The sequence below is a fragment of the Leuciscus leuciscus genome, assembly GCF_965113295.1.
Source record: "Leuciscus leuciscus genome assembly, chromosome: 8".
NCBI classification, from domain to species: domain Eukaryota; kingdom Metazoa; phylum Chordata; class Actinopteri; order Cypriniformes; family Leuciscidae; genus Leuciscus; species Leuciscus leuciscus.
In genome coordinates this window covers 40,927,352-40,954,398 of record NC_138732.1, presented here as the reverse complement: position 1 = coordinate 40,954,398, position 27,047 = coordinate 40,927,352, and the positions used below count along the sequence as shown (strand labels likewise).

General features: G+C 41.9%; 1 long non-coding RNA gene across 1 annotated transcript in view; it reads left to right on the top strand.

Moving 5' to 3' along the window:
* LOC309505137 overlaps window positions 1-27,047 on the top strand; it is an 84,813-nt gene that overhangs the window by 21,265 nt on the left and 36,501 nt on the right. Inside the window, exon 2 of the long non-coding RNA XR_014208317.1 lies at window positions 22,488-22,538. This is a non-coding gene — a long non-coding RNA (uncharacterized lncRNA). The remainder of the gene's footprint in view (window positions 1-22,487; window positions 22,539-27,047) is intronic.

Sequence of the window (27,047 nt, the reverse complement as noted above, 5' to 3'; positions counted from 1 at the left end):
CGGTTTAAAGAAGGAGAACAGGGATTATCATCTGTTTTCTTAATTCATAAAACTGGTCTCCAATTACACATTACATATGGTTTACAATAGAAACAGGTATTAAAACTTCTTGTTTTAATCACTAGAAACTGTGAGCAAACAGGCATTGAACATCTATTTACTTAAGCTGTGAGCACAACAGGCATCAGAACAGCTGTGAGCAGGACTTATCATCTGCTCATCTCCCATAAGCATTAATCAAAATAGCACTTTTATGATTTTTGCGTAGGTTTACGAAATTGGATCGCGAGGCCAATTTCTGACCAGGAGCTTATCGTTAACGTATTGTATATCATAAGGCCTATTACGACTGAAAACTATCAGATTTACGTCTTCGTCCTAAAAGAGATCCTTCGTCTTCATTTAGTCGGTTTAAATCATGTTACATGTATCAACTGCAAAGAGTTTTGCTTCGTCTTTACAGAGACAGATGTAATGTCATGAACTGCAGTTTTAGCAGAGCTGAGCTGGCTTTTGTGCCTGCCATCAGCTGGGTGAGTTCGCCTTAGCGACTTATCTCACAATTCAAAACGCGCGTATAGCCTACAATTATTAATACCAATAATACACATTCAACTGAAACTGAATTTGCCCACAAAAAATGAAGTTTGAAACTGCTCGAAATATCTCCACCATTAAACTGTAACGTAAATGCCTTTGGGTTAATGCGAATTAGCTCAAGAATATAGGGAATTTTGGCAATATTAATTTTTATAACTCATGGTCATAATTCATAAATCACATATGCATTTACTTTATCAATTATAGGAAATGCCTCGTTCTGTACTGTCTGATCATTACAGTTAAGAAGAAGTATTCCTGTTTACAAAACTCCAAGAAAGTTTATCTTCTGGCCACGAAGACAAAACCTCTTTGGGTTTATAAATTAAAACTACTCAAAGTAGTTTTATAATATAGAGCCTGTAGCTTTATAGATCTTTTGTTTCATTGACTTTATAAAAAGTGGGTTTTCAAACACAGAGACAGTTAAAAGTATAAATGGGTTTATTAATAAAATGGCACACGCTAGAGATTATAAGCTACAAATATAAACGTACGTAAAATGCAAACGATAAAACAAACAAACATTTAAACAAACATGACGTGATCGGAATGAATGACATGAAGAAAGAAAGAAAGAAAGAAAGAAAGAAAGAAAGAAAGAAAGAAAGAAAGAAAGAAAGAAAGAAAGAAATAAAGAGTTAAGAGATAGAGGGTAACTTAATTCACAGACCTACAAGCTAAACACCAGGAATCAGCTGTTAGAGAGAAAGATACTTGCGAGATGTGGTACTCTTTCAGTGTGATGCTGAAAAGGGGACGCGCGCGTGCGCGTGTCCGGCTGGTTTGCGTCTAGCTTTGTCTTCTGGGTCGTTTCGCAAAACGATGTAAAGGCTCACTTGAATTTAACGTTACCGAGAAAGTTCAGATTCGTCTCCCGGGATGGGAGAGGCTGGAAATCTTAGTTGCAAAGACCGGCTGTTACGACTCGATCATGGGTTCGTTCGATGGAGAAGGCCAGGGCCTCCTCCAGATGTTCCTTGGAGGAGCGCTGCGCCGAGGAGAAGAAGGTCCGAAGAGCGGAAGTTGAGTTGGAAGCGATAAGAGAGGGAAGAGAGAAGGTTTTGGACTTTTATCAGTGTCCCAGGTGCCGTCCCCTCCTTCGTGTAGGACGAATCAGCTGTCGAGATTTTTCGAGCGGGAAGATTCCTTTGTCCGGTTAGACACGCCCACTCGAATGAGTCATGATTGACTTTAACTGGAGAGGATTTTCTCCAGACATATGAACTTATAAAACATTGCGCATCACTGAATTCTGCTATCGGAATTCAACTCCGTTAGCTGGAGAGGATTACAGAGATATCAAAAATAGAATCTAGGCATTGTAGCCATGCAAAGATACATTATTATGCATTTGTATAGGCAATAGTGGTTCTATTAATGTTACAAATAGGACATATGCTTTCCTATGGTTTACACACACCTCTTAACACACAAATTTATATATTTAGTACCTTTAAGAGTGACTTTATGGGTAAAAGTCCTTTTCTGTAGGGGGTTTCTGTTTCACAGTCCAGAGTGTGTTTGTGTGTGTGTGTCAGAGATGGGGACTCGAGTTTGAGACTCGGACTCGAGTGCGACTTAAGTCGCACACAGCGTGACTTCAGACTCGACTTGAGACTCGTCCTCGAAAGACTTCAGACTCGACTCGGACTCGAGCTGCGGGACTCGTGAACAATGTTTATTATTGGGAAACGTCTGACGAGCTCGCTGTTATTCCCCTCCCTCCGTTACCTATAACCCTTCTACGTTCGGCGCGCGGCCACACATGAGAGGACAACAAACATTTCGACTGCACCGGCCGCTGGCTGCTGTGCCATTCATCATAAGCTTTGGGTTTAAAAACTTCAACAGAACTGCCAACTGTCACGCATTCACCGTGAGACTCACGCGATTGACACTTTTCACACGCTCTCACGACACACATCCATTTTCTCACGCACAGAAGAATCGCGAAGCAAAGAGGACACGGAGACCGACAGACTAGACAGAGCAGGTACTTATGATATAAAAAAAAATCTCAGCTCTCAAATTCTGTCAATTCTATTACGAAATTCAAACAATTAATACCGTTTTGGCGCTTGTAAATGTGACGTGACAGATCCATAGACAGTATATAAACAGATCCCTAACGGCACGTGAACCGACCCTTTCTATTAGCTAATAGTAAATAAACACGACGCTGTTGAAAGATACAGTACAACTTACCGAAATGTATATTCCTCATACATGATATCGATCAATCAGTGTTTTTCAGTGTTTTTCATCCACGGAAAGGGGTCAATAAAAGTATATTTTGATAATAGTATATTTCACATCATTTGGTTCGTTGCAATAGTGTTTTGCATTTAGCTACAATGTGATGTTTTGCAGTTTTGCACTAAATAGGAGTATGTCAATTTTAGTACTGTAAGTGTAGGCTAAGGTATAACATTTTTATATATTTGGTCTTATAGCCCCACAGAGCCAGCACAATAGGAGCCAAGGCCTTTCATTATAATTCAGCGATAGACAAGGGAGTCCTTTTTCTTCAGAAACTAAATTTTTGGTCTGTACTGTATGTTCATGCTACAAGGCAAAATACAGATATTAACTTAAAAGTAAAGCATTCTTTGTGTTTTTGTCATGTTGCAATAGCCTGTTTACATTGAGTATATACCAAAATCAAAGCTGATACTGTAATAAATAAAGGAGTCATAATAACATATTACATGCTTTGAATTCCTTATAGCTATGCAGTGTTCTAAGTAGCCTGGATGGGTCGCTGTACGTGATGCAACACTTATTATAACCACAATAGACTTGAGACTTGACTTGGACTCTAGCTCAAAGACTTGAGACTTGACTTGGACTCTAGCTCAGAGACTTGAGACTTGACTTGGACTCTAGCTCAAAGACTTGAGACTTGACTTGGACTCTAGCTCAGAGACTTGTGAGCATCTCTGGTGTGTGTGTGTTGGAATGTTGCGACCCTGTTATCTCATGCATAGGGCTGGATAGCTCTGTGGTCAAATTTTATGACCTGCCAATGAGCTCGGGTTACGGGATGCGATTCTACTGGGAGAACATTCTTCAAAAATACATTTCAGATCCAAACACTCGAAGATCATAACTATATGATCAAAACAACATTAATCACACATACATACAGGAAATTCAGATACAAGTCTGAGTTACACACATTTAAAAGAATGTTAAGTTACACACAACGGATGTTTGTGTGTGTGTGTGTGTGTGTGTGTGTGTGTGTGTATGTGTGTGTGTGTGTGTGTGTGTGTGTATGTGTGTGTGTGTCATGAGACTGTAAAAGTCACAGGGAGTCCATGCTGAAATGGGGGTTTTAGAGGGGATTCTAAGAAAACAGGGTTTCCTTATGTGACTCAAAGGTCCCTCGGGGGATACGAGTCACATGGGCGCTGGTAAATTGGTCCTCGTGGGGCAATTATTAACCAGCCAGGACAAAGACGATGTGTTTTGCCATCACATGATCCACTTAATGCGAAAAGCAGATGCCATTGTTGTTACAGTAGACATTACTGATATTACTTTCTGAAATTTGATTTACTGCAGTGTGTACGCTTCTGATTCCTCCACCGATGCAAATCTGCTCCTGCGGTCCAAACCAAGACTTCACAGTTATCCCAGGAACGCAGACTGTCTTGGTGACAGTATCAACGGTATGTGTTGTCATTCCCTTCTACCTTTTTATATCCGACCAGATGAAGTCAAGCATAATAATGACTTATTATTATTCTTTTGTCCTGAGCTGTACAAATACTGGTCAAATAGTAAACACATGTTTGTTTTAAGGTCCATACAACCTGTGCCTGCCTTGTATAAGCTTGTCCACTTTGTTCTTCTAAATGGACTTCTGGGATTAGTGACTTGCTTGAATATAGACACTGGCCAGCTAACACCAGCTGCCAAATGCTGTTCAAGTTTGATGTGTTCACATCATTTGAGCAGATGAAATTAGCTAGACCAGCTTTATCCCAACAAGCATTTCTCAAAATGCTTGATCATCGATCTCTTTGCACAGGTCGGGTAAGGGCCAACTTTTCATTTCCAAAGTTTTTGAATTCCAGACTTCAAAATATTTTATTAACCAAAATAATACCACCCTTCTTTCCAGACGGGTAGTATTTGTGGTGATACCTTCCATAGAGTCTTTCGGGAGTTTACCTTCTGTAATTTTATGTATGGACATTGCTTACATGTAGATAGCCATTGCCAAATGATAACTGAAGTTTTTACTGATGTTTTACCTTTATTAATCTATGTCATGCATGGGAAAACACCATGACTAGTGTAACGACAATGACTATGACATGCGGTCACATGCTGTCCAAATTAGTAGATCCTGATCTCCAAACACATCATGGCGCCTCCAAGTCTGCTTGAACGGTCAAAATTGCATCTTTGTGGCTCCCCCGAGGGACATTTGAGTCACATAAGGAAACCCTGTTTTGGAGAATCCCCTCTAAAACCCCCCACTTCAGCATGGACTCCCTGTGACTTTTATAGACTCGTGACATTCCAGATACACACACACACACACACACACACACACACACACACACACAAACATCCTTTAATGTATGTAACTCAGGCTTGTATCTGAACTTCCTGTATGCATGTGTGATTAATGTTGTTTTGATCATATAGTTATGATCTTCGAGTGTTTGGCTCTGAAATGTATTTCTGAAGAATGTTCTTCCAGTAGAATCGCATCCCGTAATCCGATCTCATTGGCAGGTCATAAAATTTGACCACCAACCCACACACAAACACACTCTGGACTTTGAAACAGAAACCCCCTACAGAAAAGGACTTTTACCCATAAAGTCACTCTTAAATGTACTAAATATATATATTTGTGTGTTAAGAGGTGTGTGTAAACCATAGGAAAGCATACATGTCCTATTTGTAACATTAATAGAACTGCAAATGCCTATACAAATGCATAATAATGTATCTCTGCATTGCTACAACGCCTATATTCTATTTTTGATATCTCTGTAATCCTCTCCAGCTAACGGAGTTGAATTCCGATAGCAGAATTCAGTGATGCGCATTGTTTTATAAGTTCATATGTCTGGAGAAAATCCTCTCAAGTTAAAGTCACTCATGACTCATTCGAGTGGGCGTGTCTAACCGGACAAAGGAATCTTCCCGCTCGAAAATTCTCGACAGCTGATTCGTCCTACACGAAGGAGGGGACGGCACATGGGACACTGATAAAAGTCCAAACCTTCAGTTAACTCTTATCTCTTCCAACTCTCTCATCCAACTTCTCTTGACCCTCTTCCTCGGCGCAGCGCTTCTCCAAAGGAACATCTGGAGGAGGCCCTGGCCTTCTCCATCGAGCGAGCACATGTTCGAGTCGTAGCTGCGTTCCTTGCAACAAAGACTTTAAACCTCTCCCTGCCCGGGAGATGAATCTGAACTTTCTCGGTAACGTTAAATTCAAGTGAGCCTTTACATCGTCTTGCGAAACGACCCAGAAGACGAAGCTAGACGCAAACCAGCCGGACACGCGCACGCGCGCCCCCCCCTCTTCAGCACCACACTGAAAGAGCACAGAATCTTGCACGTAACGTAACTCTCTCTAAACGCTGATTTCAGGTGTCCAGGTCTTAGGTCTGTGAACTAAGTTACCCTCTATCTTCCCTCTATATCTTTCTTTCTTTCATTTCATTTTCATTCTGATCACGCTATGTTTATGTTTTTGTTCGGTTAAATGTTTGTTTGTTTGTTTGCATTTTTACGTACGTTTATGTTTGTAGTTTATATAATCTCTAGTGTGTGCCATTTTATTAATAAACCCATTTATACTTTTAATTGTCTCTGTGTTTGAAAAAACACCTTATAAAAGTCAATGAAACTAAAAAGATCTAAGCTACAAGCTCGATATTGACTACCTTGAGTAGTTTTAATTCATAAACCCAGAAAGTTTGATATTCGTGGCCAGAAGATAAAACTTTCTTGGAGTTTGAAAAGGGATACCCCCTTCTTAACTGTAATGATCAGACAGTTACAGAACAAGGGAATCTCGATAATTGATCAAATAAATGTACATGCGACTTATGAATTATGACCATGAGTCATAATTATTAATATTCCCAAGATTCCCCATATTCTTGAGCTAATTCACATTTACCCAGAGTCGTTATTGTTACAGTATGGTGGAGAATTTTTTAGGCAGTTTCAAACTTTATTTTGGTGGAACAAATTCAGTTTCAGTTGAATGTGTATTATGACTATTAATAATTGTACACGCGTTTTGAACTGTGAGATAAGTCGCTAAAGCGAACTCACTCAGATGACGTTTGGCACAAAGCCAGCTCAGCTCTTCAAATTAACAGTTTCAAAAAATGTCTAAGTATTTTTATCACTGTTAAGTGCTAAAACTGCAGTTCATGATATTGCATTTGTCCCTGTAAAGACGAAGCAAACTCTTTGCAGGTGGTACATGTAATATGATTTAAACCGACTAAATAAAGACGAAGAAAACTCTTTTTTTAGTGCGAGGACGTAAATCTGAACTGAGCCGATCCTCAGTTTCAGTCGTAATAGGCCTTATTAATACGTTAACGATAAACTCCTGGTCAGAAATTGGTCTCGCGATCCAATTTTGAAAACCTATGTGTAGCGGACTTCTCCCAGCACCACAAAAGAACCACCGACACCAGGCTCTTCAGTGGATCACGTCTGCAGTTTATTAAATACAGGACAGGGATTAATACACTCGACACACTCTCAGTTCTGTGGTCTCTGTCTCACTCAAATCCAAAGCTGTTCTCAGCATTTACTAATAAAACATTAACAAAACACTCTTTTTGTTTGTCTTCTTTCATAACATACACCACAAATTACATATAACACATCTCAGACACATATTCAAATCAAGACAATATATATATATATATAATAAATGCATATAATAAAATGTTCAATGTATATATTTGATACTTTGAAAATACATTAAAATATGTTTCAATCTAACATTACAATGACATATGATCGTATAGTGGTATTTTCTCTGTTGCAATATTACATACCTGCAGTTTATTAAATACAGGACAGGGATTAATACACTCGACACACTCTCAGTTCTGTGGTCTCTGTGAGGAGTGTGAAAAGATAGAAAAGTGAACCCCTGCCCCATTAACAATGTAACTGCATCTGCTCTAAACTATTTCAAGTACACAGTACACAATACTGGACAGATAAAGACAATATACTTCGACAAAGGTAACTGCATGATATTATTTGAGCGTAATCCACTCTTTTTAGTAATATTTATGAACTATATTACTTTAGAAACCCGCCGGTCAAAATGGCGCGCGGGCAGCATTTTGAACCAACATATTAAGAGCTAATTAACACAAAACTCAGAATATGCACAAAAATATTAATATTCCAGCACACTAAGTGACTCAATCCATCATTAAAACACGTCATCCACCGATATTGATCGACATTTTTACTTAATCTCTTAAATTTAAACACTTTACTTCAGAGCTCATTTATAACATACCTGTCTCGCTCAAATCCAAAGCTGTTCTGAGCATTGAGCGAGACGCGATTGGATGACTCGGCAGTGGAAATGACGTCACTCAACTATAAAACTTAATACAGCATTTTAAAACAAAAACGTACATTTTTCCTAGATTCTGTATAGGATACAAACAGTAAAACATGTCCAAAAAAACTAAAATAAAATAGAAATAGATTTTATATATTTCTGGGAGAAAGGAAAAAAAAAGAAGTTTGCTGGAACGATCAAACTCTAAATCACTACATATGCATTATCATAAAGTGCTATTTTGATTAATGTTTATGGGAGGTGGAACAGATGCAATAATTCCTGTTCACAGCTGTAGTAATTAAACAGAAGTCTAATGCCTGTTTGCTCACAGCTCTATTAAGTAAAACAGAAGAAATAATTCCTGTTCACAGATGTTTAATTCCTGTCGTGCTCACAGCGCTATTAAATTAAAACAAGAAGTTTTAATTCCTGTTTTTATTGTAAACCATATATAATGTGTAATTGGAGACCAGTTTTATGAATTAAGAAAACAGATGATAATCCCTGTTCTTCTTCTTTAAACCGTCTCATGTGTATAATGTATAATGTGTAATTCCTGTTAGTCACATGTTGTGAAACTCGCGTCATTTTCCGCATGCAACAGAGCGCAAAATGCTCGTGATTCCACAGATAAAAAAAAAAAAACTGCTGAATCACGCCACTGACCAACACTAGAGGGCAGCCTTTAGGTGTGTGGCAGTTCTCAAATTACGCGCCCCCAACCGACGTCATCCTGCGTGAGCTCCACTGACGTCAGCCTGCACGAGCGCAATTACGCCATCTGGTGGCGTTCCCAGATAATACCTGCTTTCATTTTTTTTTTTCTCTCTCTCTGCATTCATTTTCTCTTCTTTTCCCCGTTCATAGAAGGAATAGTTTAGCTCTCAAATACTTACCTGCATTCAAAGCTTAGCTTATGCTGATATTATTTGGAGTTAGACAATTCTCTTTTCTGTTTTTGATTGTCACACTTTAAGTGAAGTTCGGAAAAGAAAACCTTGAAGTGTCTCATTGCTCCCCTTCTCGTTTGATTATTTTTATAATCCATACTAATAACTTCAGTGTTATTGTAAGGAGTATAGGAAGTCATTCTGAATTTCAGTTTTAATTATTTTTCGTATTGATACTTCACTGTTATCATTTTAATTTTCTTTCCTTCCTTATTAGTATTATTTTGGACCTCTCCTTGCATCCTCATTTGAATTTGAATTTAAAATTGTGTCTACTCAACCAGGCGAACCACTGAGAGGACATACGCCCCTCACCCTTGTGGCACAAACCCACTGCCGGGGTCTATCTCTCTGCCTCGGGTTATTCTGATAAATCACCATCAGTTATCATAATTTCCTTTTGTTGTATCATTATTTTAGTAAAGCCTTTGCCTCTGACTCCTGCATACATATTTACTCAATTTGATGAAACCAGAAAGCCTTAATTTACTTTAAGTCTAACATCTTAATCCCTTATTGTGTATCTATTGGCAGGACTCAGTCAGTGCACTGTGGTGATTGAGACGTCATCACTGGTTGGTTTCCGGTGGGCGGGGATCATCTGTCCGGCGTTACTGACACTGCGCTCCGTCTGGTGTTGGGACCGTCGGAGAGTCTGACCGCGCCCGCTGGTTTACACCTGGATGACCTCTATTCACCCCAGGTAAACTAAAATTTGATAGAACCCATCCACTTATTATGAACCACAGAATACTAGCTATTCCTTCGGGTAATACACCCGTATTACCCGAAGGAATAATAATAGTAATAATGTGTAAGTAATACACATTAAGTGCTTGGACCCACCTTTCTCTCTCTAAGACACACCTTCTTTCGAGGTCCTTTCCCGATAATTCCAGCATTTCCTGGCCCTATCAGGAACTCTAGCAGTGTTAATAGGCTTAGGCCTCTTTATTTTCTTTAATTTTTTTTTATATAACACTCCCCGTGTTATTGTTTGTGACATTTCATTGCAGACCAACTCACTTCCTTGTGTTGTGTTTCCCTCTGATCTTCCCTACCTTCAACCTTGTCTCTTTCTCCATTCTGTTGTGATTTGTTTCTTTCATTTCACTTAGACACAGAACCTAAGAGAGACCCCAGGAAAGCTGAATAATAGAGTGACGATCAAAGCGGGCGTCGCTAAAACGACCCCCAGGCTACCACCTGTCCAAATCTCTATTGTGGGTTTCATCCATACCCACGAAATTGGCTCAGCTAACTGTCGGCATCAATTAGCCCCGAAATTCTCATAGACGGCATAGCCCGTATGAGTATAGCTCATTAACCCAAAACAAACTTGCATTTTGTCTCTTTTTGTGTGTGTGCTGTGCTTCTCTCGCTCACAGTAAGCCGAGATGTCAAGCCCACCCAGTCCCTCAGTCCGCTGGCACGACCTCGACCTGGAGCAGAAGGCAGCCGCACTACGGCTTCAAGCCACGGAAGCCCGGAAGGACCGAGCCCACACACAGAGTCGTCTAGACCAGCTACTCTTCCTGACCGAGGAGGAGGACGAGACGGACACAACGCTACAACAGGAAGTTGAAAGACTTCAAAATGCCCTGGACGATCTTCGTCGGCACACAGACCTTACCACAGAGAATCAACACCGTTCCAGGCCAGCAGATGGCAGCACGACGGTGACGGTGCTCATCCAAAGCATCGGACCGAGCGCTCAGAAAGATTCTGGAACCAGCACCACCCGCCGTCCAGAACTCCAAGCCCAGACCGTCGAAACTGGAACCACTCTCCCCAGAACACTGGTGAGCCCGAGTCTTCTTACACAACAGATGAAGACAGTGCAGCCACGTCTGACACAGACACAGAAAACGAACACTAACACCGACTGCTTCAAGGTCATGACTGAACTGCAGTTGAGTAACCAGACCAATGTCTGCACCACATACAGACAACCCACCCACCCACCCTTACGATTGCAGTGATTACACAGCACAAACGAACTTTACCAACTACACTGCACGCCTCAGAGCCACTTACGCTACCTCCGCTGTGTACAAAGAAAGTCATGCGGGCCTCTGATGAACAGACTTTTCCTATGCCACCACTTACCCCTCCACCACCCTCGCAGGCCATCTGAGCTCACTAACAACCAGTGCCTCAGACAGCTGTCTGCCACCACGCACATGTTGCGTTCACAGGACTTCAATACGCATTGTGCACCTGTTGCCATCACAGCGCCACAGCTTGTAAGGCCACAAAGCACAAGGGGGGGGGCCAGGCGTAACAATGACGCCACATGTGCCAAAAAGCCATGCATGGGACATCAAAGCATGTGGCATACCAACCTCAGCGAACCAAAAAGACTGTCCTAAACCAACCAAGGACGACCCTCGCTGCTGTGGTGGTTCGCGAGAAAGCAGCCACGATCGGACATCACCTCACCAGGTCCGGCATCCGGCATCGCATGGAGAGAGCAGCCCCGACTCCTGACTACCAAGGCAGGACCCACACTCAGAAAGTGTACGTTCGACTCAAACCCAGCAACGTCGAAAGAGCACACTACCTCAACACAGCAAACATAGTCACAGTAAGACGACCTGTGGCCGAAATTCAGACCGAACTTCCACAGCCACTGTAACTCACGACCAGCATGACACTGCCACACGTGTCAACATGCTCAACCAGAGTATGTCGATTCAAGTACCAACAGGTGCCATCCCACACCTTGGTGACCTGTCATGGTACCATCTTACGAAAACACCCTGAGCCAGACAGCACTGGAACTCCCATCCTCCAAGAACTACAACTTCACCTTAGATCCAGAACTGGACCTCTGGTTTGAGGAAAAGGGGGGGGGTCCCAACTCATGAACATGGCTCCTGTCAACACAGCCCTCCAAGCATGGGCAACCGCCCAGCCTGAATACCTCACCTGTGTCCAAATCTGGACCGCAGCTGACACTGTGCTGTGTCTCTCCACGGTCACCGACCACGCCCCGACACTCGTCTTGGCTTTCATCCTGTACAGGACGCAACGAGATGTGAACATCTACAGCCAAGCTCACGAAAGCCGTGTCCAAGGTCTCAGAGGGAATCCCCGGAAAGGGGGTGCCAAGTCAGAGACCACGCCGAACCTCATCGAGCTGAATCCTCAGCTTCTAAGGACCACCTGCTACACGACCATCAGGATTCACCTGTCATCCATTGTGCTAATTTGTTGTTCGATGAAGTCCATCCCCGGTCTTCATCTAACAAAAAGGGGGAATATGTAACGACAATGACTATGACATGCGGTCACATGCTGTCCAAATTAGTAGATCCTGATCTCCAAACACATCATGGCGCCTCCAAGTCTGCTTGAACGGTCAAAATTGCATCTTTGTGGCTTCCCCGAGGGACATTTGAGTCACATAAGGAAACCCTGTTTTGGAGAATCCCCTCTAAAACCCCCCACTTCAGCATGGACTCCCTGTGACTTTTATAGACTCGTGACATTCCAGATACACACACACACACACACACACACACAAACATCCTTTAATGTATGTAACTCAGGCTTGTATCTGAACTTCCTGTATGCATGTGTGATTAATGTTGTTTTGATCATATAGTTATGATCTTCGAGTGTTTGGCTCTGAAATGTATTTCTGAAGAATGTTCTCCCAGTAGAATCGCATCCCGTAATCCGATCTCATTGGCAGGTCATAAAATTTGACCACCAACCCACACACAAACACACTCTGGACTTTGAAACAGAAACCCCCTACAGAAAAGGACTTTTACCCATAAAGTCACTCTTAAATGTACTAAATATATATATTTGTGTGTTAAGAGGTGTGTTTAAACCATAGGAAAGCATACATGTCCTATTTGTAACATTAATAGAACTGCAAATGCCTATACAAATGCATAATAATGTATCTCTGCATTGCTACAACGCATATATTCTATTTTTGATATCTCTGTAATCCTCTCCAGCTAACGGAGTTGAATTCCGATAGCAGAATTCAGTGATGCGCATTGTTTTATAAGTTCATATGTCTGGAGAAAATCCTCTCAAGTTAAAGTCACTCATGACTCATTCGAGTGGGCGTGTCTAACCGGACAAAGGAATCTTCCCGCTCGAAAATTCTCGACAGATGATTCGTCCTACACGAAGGAGGGGACGGCACATGGGACACTGATAAAAGTCCAAACCTTCAGTTAACTCTTATCTCTTCCAACTCTCTCATCCAACTTCTCTTGACCCTCTTCCTCGGCGCAGCGCTTCTCCAAAGGAACATCTGGAGGAGGCCCTGGCCTTCTCCATCGAGCGAGCACATGTTCGAGTCGTAGCTGCGTCCCTTGCAACAAAGACTTTAAACCTCTCCCTGCCCGGGAGATGAATCTGAACTTTCTCGGTAACGTTAAATTCAAGTGAGCCTTTACATCGTCTTGCGAAACGACCCAGAAGACGAAGCTAGACGCAAACCAGCCGGACACGCGCACGCGCGCCCCCCCCTCTTCAGCACCACACTGAAAGAGCACAGAATCTTGCACGTAACGTAACTCTCTCTAAACGCTGATTTCAGGTGTCCAGGTCTTAGGTCTGTGAACTAAGTTACCCTCTATCTTCCCTCTATATCTTTCTTTCTTTCATTTCATTTTCATTCTGATCACGCTATGTTTATGTTTTTGTTCGGTTAAATGTTTGTTTGTTTGTTTGCATTTTTACGTACGTTTATGTTTGTAGTTTATATAATCTCTAGTGTGTGCCATTTTATTAATAAACCCATTTAATTGTCTCTGTGTTTGAAAAACCACCTTATAAAAGTCAATGAAACTAAAAAGATCTAAGCTACAAGCTCGATATTGACTACCTTGAGTAGTTTTAATTCATAAACTCAGAAAGTTTGATATTCGTGGCCAGAAGATAAAACTTTCTTGGAGTTTGAAAAGGGATACCCCCTTCTTAACTGTAATGATCAGACAGTTACAGAACAAGGGAATCTCGATAATTGATCAAATAAATGTACATGCGACTTATGAATTATGACCATGAGTCATAATTATTAATATTCCCAAGATTCCCCATATTCTTGAGCTAATTCACATTTACCCAGAGTCGTTATTGTTACAGTAGCTAAAAATCACACATTTAATATATTATGGACTTAGGAAGTTAATATGGCTACCGTGTTATCAGTACTACTGATACCACAGATTACCATACATATGACTGCATACTGTAGTGATCTTTGATTGGTTACAGGAATTGTACAAGTCACATAGGTCCTGGTTTGTCTCCTTACCAGTTTTGCAAATTTTCCCATTACAGGTACTGGCCTTATTTGGAAAAGATGGCAGAAAAGTTATCCGAGCTCCAACCACTTACCATGATGAAGCCTTTTCTATCTGTAATGCGTGCCAAGGCTCACACTGGCAAATGTGAGGTACAGTGTGCGAGTTAAGTTTACATCACAGTTTTTTAGAAACATATCCAGACAAAATGTAGTTTGATTTTTATCTCTGTAAATATGCACGTTTCAGAAAAAGTATAGTGCACATTAGTGAAATACTTGAATGCAGTGGTTATCAAACCTGTCCTGGAGGACCCCAGCACTGCATTGTGTACAGTATGTCTCCCTTATCTGACACACCATATTCAGGTCTTGCTGTCTCTACTAATGAGCTGTGAGTTAAATCAAGTGTGTCATATAAGTGAGATATACAAAATGTGTAGTGCTGGCGGTCCTCAAGGACAAGTTTAAAACCACTTATTTAGTGTGTGTTGGGTGAATATACTGTATATGTGTGGGATGATTTCCCGAGTTAAATGGTTTGGCCGGGCATTTTAATGTCATCAATTGTGTGGGCTATAAAAGCCATTGTCGAATGGACCTAGACAGAGCGTCATTTCCCAGATGTGGTGTGGTTTCCGCTGTCACGACTGAACGTGACTGTGGGTCGGTAAAGGAGAGCGGCTGTGCTGATGGTCGCTTTCGTGTTTGCCGTTTTGTCACAGCTGCTCTAATCGGCTGATGGATATGAGTGTGCATCTGTCCTCCAGTTAATGCTATGTGTACGGGTGACGGTTGTTGCAAATAGGCTGAGTAGGCAAACTTCCGGCTATCCCGGTTCCCGCAACTGTCAGTTGGGTGGATAACATCCTTGCAGTGGCAGCACCACTGTCTCGTCCTAGGTCGACTTGCATTGAGTCCGTGTGTGCTTTGGGTCAGAGTTGTGTTGGACTTGTGCCAACGAACTTTGACTTTTGTGTGTACATGTTTTGTCTCAAAAAAAAAAAGAAGCTTTGAGTGTCTTTATTTTGTGTTGTATTTAGTTTTGGTAAATTTGTCAGACTTCTCATTCATTTAATTCAAATCAGTTTGTGTTATTTTGTGTATCAGTTATTCTGAATTCTTTTTGTTTGATCGTGGCTTTGTAAATCTTTGGTATTGATTCTGTTTCTTGTGTATTGTAATTGAGTTTTCCTATTAATGTGAAATTTGGTTATTATTTGAATTTAGTTAATCTGATTTAACTTTTCTGTCTTAATTTAAATTGAGTTTATTGTTTCATTTGAATTGATTTATTTTTGTGAAACATTTGTTTTGTAGATTTTGGGGGGGTTTAGTTTCATTAAAGGATAATTCCTGTATTTAGCACTTTGAGTCTCTTTTCTGGTTTGTTTTGGATGAACTAGAGTGGTGGACACAGAAATGTTGACGATGGGTCCTGTCTCGACTTTTTGACTCGTTTAGAATCGCCTTTGACCGCTTCAGAGAGGCTGTCTGTGGACATGCACAAACATGTCCTTAAACCAACCCTTAACCTTCGTTTTCAAAACTGTGCAACTCACCGAGTGGTTAGTGGTGTTCGTTGATGATCCAAAACAAGTAGCGTAGCGAAATACAGTTTCTGTCGTGTTTTATTTGACATTTTGTAAAATCCCATCGATTTCTGTTGGAGGACTCATTGCTCGATGATATTACTGCGCTACAGACTCAAATATCGAGCGGAAGTTTATACGCGGTTGTGAGGTATCTGAAAAAATAGTTCCACTATAGCAAATAACACGGATTGAAATCATATATTGCGCCGATATATTTGTTTTTAATCATCAACGAACAAAACTAACCACTCGGTGAGTTGCACAGTTTTGAAAACGAACGTTAAGGGTTGTTTTAAGGACATGTTCGTGCATGCCCATAGACAGCCACTCTGAAGCGGTCAAAGGCGATTCTAAACGAGTCAAAAAGTCGAGACAGGACCCATCGTCAAAATTTCTGTGTCCACCACTCTAGTTCATCCAAAACAAACCAGAAAAGAGACTCAAAGTGCTAAATACCGGAATTTGTGGGCAGATTTATTTCATGCTTGGGTTGGATTTTGCTATTTCAGGATAGATATGGCTTTCATCTTAAATGTGTTCGGTTATTGCAGCTCTTATAAAAAAAAAAGCGATGACCACTACTAGTATAGAATGTGTGTTACAGGAGTAACAATAACAATAACAATGCACAAAAATACAACACATTACGTACCATGTCCTTGTGCTTCCCAAGGCAGAATAAAATCATCAGAGAGACTGCACGCTGCTTCGGTGTCCGTTTTCTCTTCACAGCCAGGAATGGTGTTGTACAGCACTGTCTTCTCTCTGAGTGTCTTTCTGAGCTCACCAAGTCTCCTCCGTTTGCGTTGCCTTGTTTGGTTGCTGTCTGTAAGGTTAAAAAATAATTATTAGAAAACTAAAAACAAAACAAAAAAACAAGTTGAGTGATGTAGTAGCAAATACCATTGTGTCGATACAGATCATGCTTTCTTCGGATGGAATAAATAATCTCATGGATTTCTCTCTGGAGGTCTTCCTGCTACTGTGAGTACTTTGTCTCTCTTGAAAAACAGAAATAAGTGAAGTCGACCATTACAGAAAACACAGTATCAATACAAAAATGTAGACAAATGTATGGAAATAAAGTATTTATACACCAGCGAATATATGACATACCAGTAGCTGCCCGTTGCTTGACATCACACACCCACCGATCTGCATCCTGATGTTTAAGATGTTTAACTCCTGCTTGAGACTCAAGATCGGCCACTTCCATTTCTGCTCTCTGTGTAGTCTATTTAAAAAAAATAATTACAGAAAACATAGTCACTGCAAAAATAACCAGAAATGCCCCCGAAAAAAATGCAGGAGAGAGCGTGAACACAGTCCCAACACTGCCAGTAATGCAGTCAAGATTTTACATTTGGGGAATTCGCTGGGATCAGCACAGCCAGAGTGCAATGGATGAACCACTTTCACGTTTTTAAGTAAACGACAAATAACATCTGAAATCAACATTTATTTTTACTTAAGTGTCAAATACCTTTTGTCTTCTTACATATTTTTGGAACATCTATGTACTATATAAAAATGTTAAGTTTGATTAATACTTGTCATTAACATCAACATGCGTCTAAGGTCAGTATTCAAAACTACAAGACCATAAAATACAAATGTATGTCGAAACATCTCCAGGGCCCAGAAAACCCCTCAGACCCCGGAGGTTAATGTGCAGTGTAGCCTTCTTCCAAGTGTCTTGTGGAGACTCTCCACCTTCCTATGGTTCTGTCCCATGGCAAGCACAGTTATTGTTGTAGAATTTTCCCTTGATTCATGTCTAAGTATGATGCAATGAAAATGACAAGCATTAAAAAATAGGTCTGAAAAGGATGAGAGAATGGAAAAATACCCAGTATGCATAAGAAATGCAAGGTGTCAAAATACTGTATGAAACAGGACACCATTATGTAAGGTTTTGAGATGTTTGACCAATAGAGCTAATTGTGTCAAGGTCACCAGGCGTGACAGAGGGGAAGAGATAGATTTGAGAGTATCCATTGGAGACTTGATGATATGAAAAAAGTATAAGACATGCACACTGGCCAATGTAACCTCGGATGTCCGGATGGCCAGCCGGTTTCTCCTTTATTGTTTGTACAATAAAGTTAATTCTTCTGACCTGGAACCTCGACTCTGAGAAACTTCTTTGTGACCTGAACCAAGGACTTCGAATTTTCTATAACTTAGAAACTTCTTTGAGACCTGAGCCAAGAAAGATTTTGAATTTGCCACAACATTATCATCTCCTCTGCATTTAAAAAACAAAACAGATAAGAACAAATCAATTGTACAATCTAGCATTGTGTGTCAAACACAAGGGTTAACCCTTTTTCAACCAACCTGACTTGGTCATGTACTTTTTAGTAAGAGCTGCCCTTGAAATTAAGCTATTGACCTGTTCCACCAAAAAAATAAGATCAAGACCTTTATCATTCAAATCTTATTTATTAGTCTGTAGTCAAAATATAAAATGTTCTGAGGTAGTATAATATTGAAAGAAAAGCTTTCACAGCTGCAGTTAGAACTTTTGGAAGGGTTCAGGAAGTATATCCTACAAACAGCCCTGCTGTTAAACCAGAATGATCAGTACTACTGTAACAGTATGATCACTGATAGTAATGTTAACTATTTTCCCTTTCGAAAGGGAACTCGCACTGCGTCAGAGCGCTAGGGGAACGCCTCAGCGTGACTGATGGACTGAAACACTGTCTAATCACGACAATCGTATTGGCCGGCGTCAGCCATGACGTCATCCTCTAGCGCGACCAGGAAGTATAAAAGGAGTATAAAACCAGAATGATCAGTACTACTGTAACAGTATGATCACTGATAGTAATGTTAACTATTTTCCCTTTCGAAAGGGAACTCGCACTGCGTCAGAGCGCTAGGGGAACGCCTCAGCGTGACTGATGACTGAAACACTGTCTAATCAGGACAATAGTATTGGCCGGCGTCAGCCATGATGTCATCCTCTAGCGCGACCAGGAAGTATAAAAGGGACGCCTAGAGAACATGTCATCCTCTTTTCGTCTTCAGGGACTGTTTCACTGACACTATGAGTTACGAATTATGGCTGGAAACAAGCGCTTTAGGAAGTGTGCCATCCGTGTGAGAGGTTTCTCACACCTGGTGACACTCACGACTTATGCATGCTTTATCTGGGTGAAGAGCACGCATGCTCGGTCCTTGAGGGGACGGAGTGCGCAAACTGAGCGTTTCTCAATGAGAAGGGAAGAGGGACAGTCATCTTTGCCCCTCGGTTCAGGTCCTGCTCACGCCGAGGCCGAGAGGAGACTCAGATCGTTGGGATCTCAGAGGGAGCTCGCCGACGAGTTTGAGAGAGGAGTGAATCTCTCACACTCGTCGGCGGGTGACGAGAACGAGCTGAGTGGCGGGGATGCGCTCTCTGATGTATCCTCTGGTCCAACAGCTAGTGCTCTATTGGCTTCAAGCTTGGATGAGCAGGAGGGGGCTGAAGCGGGTGAAGATGCCGAAATGGCTGAACCTGCCCAGCCCCCCTGCCCCGCTTATGTGGAGCTGGTGGAGGTGATGTGACATTGACACTAAGAGCTCCGACCCTGCCATCTAGTTCACTTCAGACCACGTCTCGTCTAAAGAGCATATGCGGCGGCAGGTCAGGCTGGTGCTGCGCTGCACACAATGGCCGTGTTGCAGGCGTACCAATCTGACCTGCTTAGGGACCTGGGTCAGGGTTTAACCCCAGACGCAGTGGCTGAGTTGCACCGCACCACAGACTTGGCTCTCCGGGCCTCCAAACAGATGGCTGCCGCGATCGGACGATCGTTGGCGGCCGTGGTGGCCACAGAGAGGCATCTGTGGGTGAACTTGGAAAGCAATGGGGAGAAAGAGAAGGCTTTTCTCCTCGATGCCCTAGTTTCGCCCTCTGAGCTTTTCGGGACCTCCGTTGAGGCGGTGGTCTGAAAGTTCAGGGAGGCGAAGGCACGCTCAGCGGCATATAGATCTTGAACACCGCGCCGGTCCAGGCCCACACCCAGACAGCCTGGGGGTCCTGGCCCGTCTCGTTCTGAGGATCGCAGACATGGCTAGTGGGACTCAGTTGCCGCTCGTGCCCCTCCTCCTGGCAGGAGTAGGTCAATGAGGTGGCGCGAGTCCAGGAGGAAGAAGCAGGGTGTCAGGGAAGTAGCTCAGGCCAGACGTGAGCGTCCTGGCACAAGCAGAGGTAGGTAATCGCCTCCTTCCCTGTTCACACCCTCCTCTTCCTCTTTCCCCCTTCGCCTGTAGCATCAGGCCCAACGAGCTGGACCAATGATGATAATCCATTCTGATGGTCTGGCTCAGGCCTTTTTTGTGTGACCAACCAAAGACCAACCGATCATAGAGAGAACCTCCAGTAGCCTCACAGCGCTGTTGACAGAGTAGTTGGCACCAGGTGCCTCCTCCAGTTAAAACGAATGTAGCCAGGCTGTTCACAAAAAAAAATAAATATATATATATATATATATATGTATATAAATAATATATGTTTTATATACTGGGTAATCGACCTCCGTTCCCCTCCTGGAAAGGATGGGTTTCCCTTACAGTGTGGTGAAATTGCTAGAGGGACTCTATCGCTACTTGTTCACTGAGTCTGGTAGCCCACATCTGAAGTCGGCTAATATTGGAGTAGTGATAAGCACAGGTAGCAGGTATGCCTCCCTGTGGGGTTAGAGGTGTGATTAGGCTTCCTCTCACTCCAGAGAGTTATCTGTTGAGGCTTCCGCTCTCTAGAACTTGGCAGAGTGTCTATAAGTTATAAATCCCTTTGTGATTTTTTCAGGTCTCCTCTCATGCGAGAGTCAACATACTGAGGCCTCCGGCCATTAGACCCCCATGCAGGCGGCCCGGCCCTGCTGCAGGTAGAGGTAGATAAGGGGTCACTCTCTTAAATGGTAGAGCGTTTTTTGGCCCTTCACCTCTCGGGCTCTGAGATGGATTTATCTAACATAGTTGTTTTCTCACATATAGAAACCTAGTTTAAGACCACTTGGGTGTGAGTATGGTAGGCCTCCTCTTCTTAGAGTCTCCCTGCTGAGGCCTCTGCTCCCCATAACCCTGTGGAGGCGGTATACCTCTCTAAATTCGAGAAGGTGGTCAGATCACCTCCCTTTAGGATAGCGTCGGGTGGTAAGGCCCTATTAGAGCCTCCATGAGGCTGTTTTTCCAAGAAACTTAGATAGTACTCCCCTAGTTAGCAGGGTCATTATATAGAGTGCTCCATCTCATGGATAGCTGCCGAGTAAGCCTAGTACTCCCCTGGTTCCCTGGGTCGTTATGCAGAGTACTTCACCTCTGGTTGAGTTTTTAGCAGGCCCTCACAAAGTTTGGGCCTCTATACTCCCAGTAGGCAGGTGTGTTAAGGTGACAGGCTTCCAGTGTTTGCCTCCCTTATACGGACAGGCCGCCCCAAATGCAGACTCCAGTACTCCCCTTTAGTCTAGGGTCGTTAGGCAGAGTACGTCTCCAGCGGCCAAATTTCTGAAAAAACACATAAGGATGTCGTAGGCTTCCTCTCATTTTGAGAGTTGTCATGCTGAGGCCGCCATCCTCCAGAGTTCCAGGCAGATAGATCTGGTCTCTGCATAGGGAAGAGGCCTCTCTCTTTAATTCAGAGAGTTGTGTTTAGGCCATTCGCTTCTTCAGCGCTGTGTTGTGCATAGCTGGTTCTTAAAAGGTATGGTAGGCCTCCTCTCCCTTAGGAGAGTCATCCTGCTGAGGCCTCCACGCAAACAGCCTTCCAAGTAGAGCTTGAGAAGTGGTCCCTCCCTCTCTGAGGAGGGGTTTTCAGGCTCCTCGCTCCCTGAGCTCTAGTGGTAGTCGAGCTAGCTGTCCTAACCATATGTGTTAGGCCTCCTCTCCTCTCCAATCATCCTGCTGAGGCCTCCATATATACAGCATTGCAGGTAGTAGTACAGAAAAAGGGCTCTCTCAATAACGGAGAGTTGTTCTTAGGCCCTTCATTGTCTGAGCTCTGCACTATGAATTTTTCACACTATGAGAATAAGCTCTAGAGACCGCATTGGTGTAAGTGTGGCAGGCCTCCTCTGCTCTTAGAGTCATTTTGCTGAGACCTCTGAATAAATGTACCACTGTAGCACGCGTGCGATACAGTTTTGTAAACTCCGTTGCTTGTGTTTGTTTTCAGACATGATAACAGTCGTTTTATACTTGTGCTTATGCGATATCACGATTTTTGATCGTGGATGATTTAATGTCTCCACGATCTGCTTTTGAAGAAACATGGTAGTATCGTGCTACAGCGCACATTCTATCAGCTACAGTTCTGGCGCCTCAGTCCCAATACTGTAAAACTCAACGTACATTCACATCACATGTTAATGCAGCGGTAGAGTTAAGGCCCAATCCCAATTCTATTTTATACCCCTTCGCCTACCCCTAACCCTTTGCCTACCCCTTACCCTTGCCCCTTGAAACAGAGTGGCAAGGCGTAGGGGTGAAAGTATTCCCCTAAGAAATGGGACACCACTACTACACCGTTACACGTCATTATCAAGGGGCAACATTCTGATCTGAAAAATGAAGCCTACCCGGAAGTGCGAAAAACTGCAATACATCGAAAATCCGCTAGGGGAAGGTCCCAAAAGGGAGCAAATGTCCATAGCCCCCATGTTAAAATGTCAGTTTTCACAGCATAAAATCATGTTTTTACAGGTTGGTCCCATGGACTTTTATTGGATTTTTCGATAGGTTCCGAGTGCCTGACAACGGCGAGGGTAGTGAATTTTTTTCTAACTCGTTAGTTTAGATAGTATTTAGATATAAAATGTATGACAATAAGGGTGTGGTTAACTTTGATTGACAGCTTGATTGACAGCTGAAAGGCAGAATGACAACATAAGAAGCGCCATTTTTTAATACAGTTGACATATAATACTACTGTTTCTGTATCATGAAATGTAGTTTTAAGAGTTTTTCAGGCGAGAATGTAGTTGTTTAAAGCTCAAATCTGTGGTTTATTTATAAAGATTTATGAAAATTGTATCCAGTTGTGAGATCCAGCGATGACCGGGCGCTCGGCGCGATGTACCCCGCCTGGAGCAGCCTTTCATCGGCTAGACGTTTTGAGGTTTGCCGCTGACTCTGGCGTCTCTGTAGTGGTTAAACATGAGATATAATTCGTCTTGTCTATATCTAACGGGCGATTTTTGGTCTCGTGGGCAATCGTTTTGGCTGAGGGGAAGTTTCATAACTTTATAAGCTATATTTAACTTGTACCGTTGTATGGTTAGACTAGATCGAGCGCATGACTTTTTATGTTTGACTGAATTGTTTGCTTTATTTGTATAGCTTATTGTAACTTTACCTTTTACTTATACTTTTATAATAGCTAATATTGATAAAACTGAAATTTAACAAAAAGAGACTGGGTTGAGTTTTGTCATTTTAAATTTTAATACAACGAAGATGATCTGTAATGTTGTTTACTGCAACATCTGTTGTTTAGTACAAATGCACATATTGCCTGGACCATATTAAAATGTTTAATATTTTTATATTATATTTAAAACGAAAAGAGGCAGGTTTGTGTTTTATATTTCGTTTTGTTATAAATAGGCAAACGTTATGTGCAGTGAATATAATCAATACGCGTCGCCTGAACCACATTTGTGTGGCTATAATGTTTAAGATTTCTTTAAATGAAAACGAAAAGAGTTAGTATGGTGTTTTATAACATATTTCGTTGCCTAAAATATACACAGAGATAACCGGAGTAGCAGAGCGAGCTGAGTGACGCGCGCTGCGTCAGAAGGTGGGCGGGGTTAGGGTTTCCCAAGATTTTCCAAGATGGCGCCGCCCATACCCCCCATAAACGGCTTCAAACCCGTTCTTCAGAAAGTCTATGGGTGACGTCACAGACGCTTTGTCCATATTTTTTACAGTCTATGGTCATTATACGTCGTTGCTAGCGCCTACGTCACAGGAGATGCGCCAATGTTTATCATAAACTTCCAAGATGCCGTCGTCAGCTGTAGTCTTGCGTGGGTTATAGCTATTTTTTTTGTTGCATTTTTCTTCTGAAGTTCGCAGAAAACAACGGAGATGACGATATCTTCGACGCCTAATGCTGCGTTCACACCAAACGCGAATAGAGTGTCTGGCGCGAGTGATTTCAATGTTAAGACGCGTTTACGTGCGTCTGGAGGTCTTGCGGCGCGAATGAGGTGTTTAGCGCGGCGCGGTGGGCGCGAATTCACCTCATTCGCGCGTCCACTTCGCTTCAAACTTTTGCTTTTTACACGTGTCATATTGTTAACGAACTTTAGCGATTTTTTTGCAACCGTTTCTTTGAAGAACATGACCGTAAATATGAACACAAGATTGAATGTGACATAAAGAAAATGTTTATTGGCAGTCATGTTGCCGCTGTAGCCGGTGTATGCAGGTACATTTCTCATACCCCTTCGTTTGAAGTGTGGTCCCGAAAAATCTTCGTTTCAAGGGCTATCTGGCCCTTCCCCTTACCCCTACCCCTCCAACCAGAAGAGAATCGAGACAACCCTACCCCTTCACGGGAACGCGCAAACGGAGGGGTAGGGCCAAGGGGTAGGGGCAAGGGGTGAATTGGGATTGAGCCTAACACTCACAGGACACTGCACTTATTAACAATCACAAAAGATCATTATTTGCTTTAAAGCTTTTCCGGGTAAACATTTCAGTGGCGTTCTGTTCTGACATGATGCACTTTTTCTGAGTGCGTACACCCGAAGCGCGCGCGCACTGTCAAACAGCGCCAAACTGGACTTTATCTTTCTGCTTGTGCTAATACTGCTAAATACACACAAGGTTTACATAAACACAGTTGGTTATGTCTAAAGTGAACGAAAACAGTTGAGAGAAAATCTCAAAGTGACAGCACCTAGTAGACATGCTGTCGCTTGTCCTTAAAGGGATAGTTCACCCCAAAATAATTTGTCATGATTTACTCACTCTCATGTTGTTCCAAGCCTGTATTAATTTCTTTCTTGTGCTTAACTCAAAGGAAGATATTTTGAAGAATCTGGGTATTAACATTTGCTGGTCCCCAATGACTTCCATAGTACGAAAAAAAAAAAACTTTTATAAGTCATTGAGGACCAGCAACTGTTGCCCGCATTCGTCAAAAACTTTTATGTTCAACATAAGTATCAGGTTTAAAACAACTTGAGAGTGAGTAAATGATGACAGAATTTTCATTTTTAGGTGAACTATCCCTTTAATGTTAATAAAACAACAAAAGATAAAATCACTCACTACTCTTGACTGAAGAACTGTAATACAGTAGCTTTAAAGATCTTTTACAATTCCCTAACCTCAATAGAGGACAATTGTAAAGCTGTTAAGACATACAGGCTGTTGAAAAAGATAACTTATGTTTTAGATGTATGATTTTGATATAAAATTTTGATTTCATTGTTTTATAGATTCAAGTGTTTTTATGGCCCTGTATTCCCCTAATGTTAACTCAATAAAAAATGTTTCAGCCTAAATTCTATCTGTTCATCATCAATATATATATATATATATTAAAAAAGTGGCGTTGATATAAGAATGGCTGTATTCCCTAGTTGCTTGAAACATTGTTGTTAGTCATAATTACTTGGATCCGCATCGCAAGTCAATCAGCAATTGTAATTCAGTTTCCATTTCTAGACATGCCCCTGTGTCTGTGTGTGCTGTGTCTCTTCATATTCTATGCAGATTTATGCCAGTAGAGATCCACTTCCTGTAGAGTTTAGGTGTAAGAGGTTATTCATAACAACAACTTGTAAACGTGGAATTTTCTGAGAGCTCCGACTTGTACCATGTGATCGCTGTACCACCTGACCATTTTGTCATTGATAATGTTGCCATAGAAACACTCAATCTTCTAATTATGTCATCTGGGTGACCGCAGTGCTCCACTCCTCCAAACCTAATCAAACACACCTGAACAAGCTAATCAAGGTCTTCAAGATTAGGCTACTAGAAAGCTACACGCAGGTGAGTTTCATCAGGGTTGGAGTTACCCAGACTTCCTTGGATCTATAATTCTTTGGACAGCAATTTATGTTAAGGGATTCAGCAGCACATGTTTTCAGTGTAGTTTTGTGTGCCTCGCTGTTCCTACTGACTGACTAATTAAGCGTGTTTTCCAGTAGAGTTGATTGTGAGATCACAGGTCGAGAGGATGACAGCTCGAGTGTACTGCTCGTTGAGTGTTGTTTTATTGTGTCTGTCTGCATGTTTGAGCACAAACCATGCTGGAGTCATAGGTGAGAAGATCTTTTAGCTTCATTACATCACCCGAAGAAATGCATAAATAAATGCCTTACAAAATATGATGTACAGTACAATTAGTTGTAATAGTAAACTTATGAACAACATATTGATGGATGTCTTCTTTCTGCATTGTGCTTCTATAACACACCTCACCAGTAGTGGGGTAGGTTGTAATGGCACTCTGTGTCTTTGAAACTAATTGTCAGTTTAGTTATAAATGGTATTTTTACTTGATTTGAAGCTGATAAATGTATGAATATTTTCAAGTTTGAGACGCACACTGCGAAACCCCTGACTTATAAATACTGAAACTATTACAACAACACTCATGTGGTGTCTGGTAAAGCTGACGGTCGTGCTGTGGAGGATGTACTTGTAATCGAGACTGCTCTGGAGGACATTGTTAATTAAACTGAACTGAATGTGAAACTATAAAGTAGAAAGACTGAACTAGTATTTTCTTGTAAAACCTACTCTGATCTTTGACCACTCTTTTCATATCACTGAATGCTGAAAGTCTCATTACTGTATGTTTCTGTCATGTGTCTCTATCACAGAAAAGCCAGGACAGTGTCCAAGCACAAAATCTGGAGGAGGAAAGTGTGCTGAGTTGTGTTCCTATGATAGTGACTGTCCGAAACATGAGAAATGCTGCAGCAATGGATGTGGACGTCAGTGTATGGCTCCATTTACAGGTATTTATGTTCGATTAGTGTTTGAGTCAGCCTTCTCGTTATTTCAGTTGGACTTAT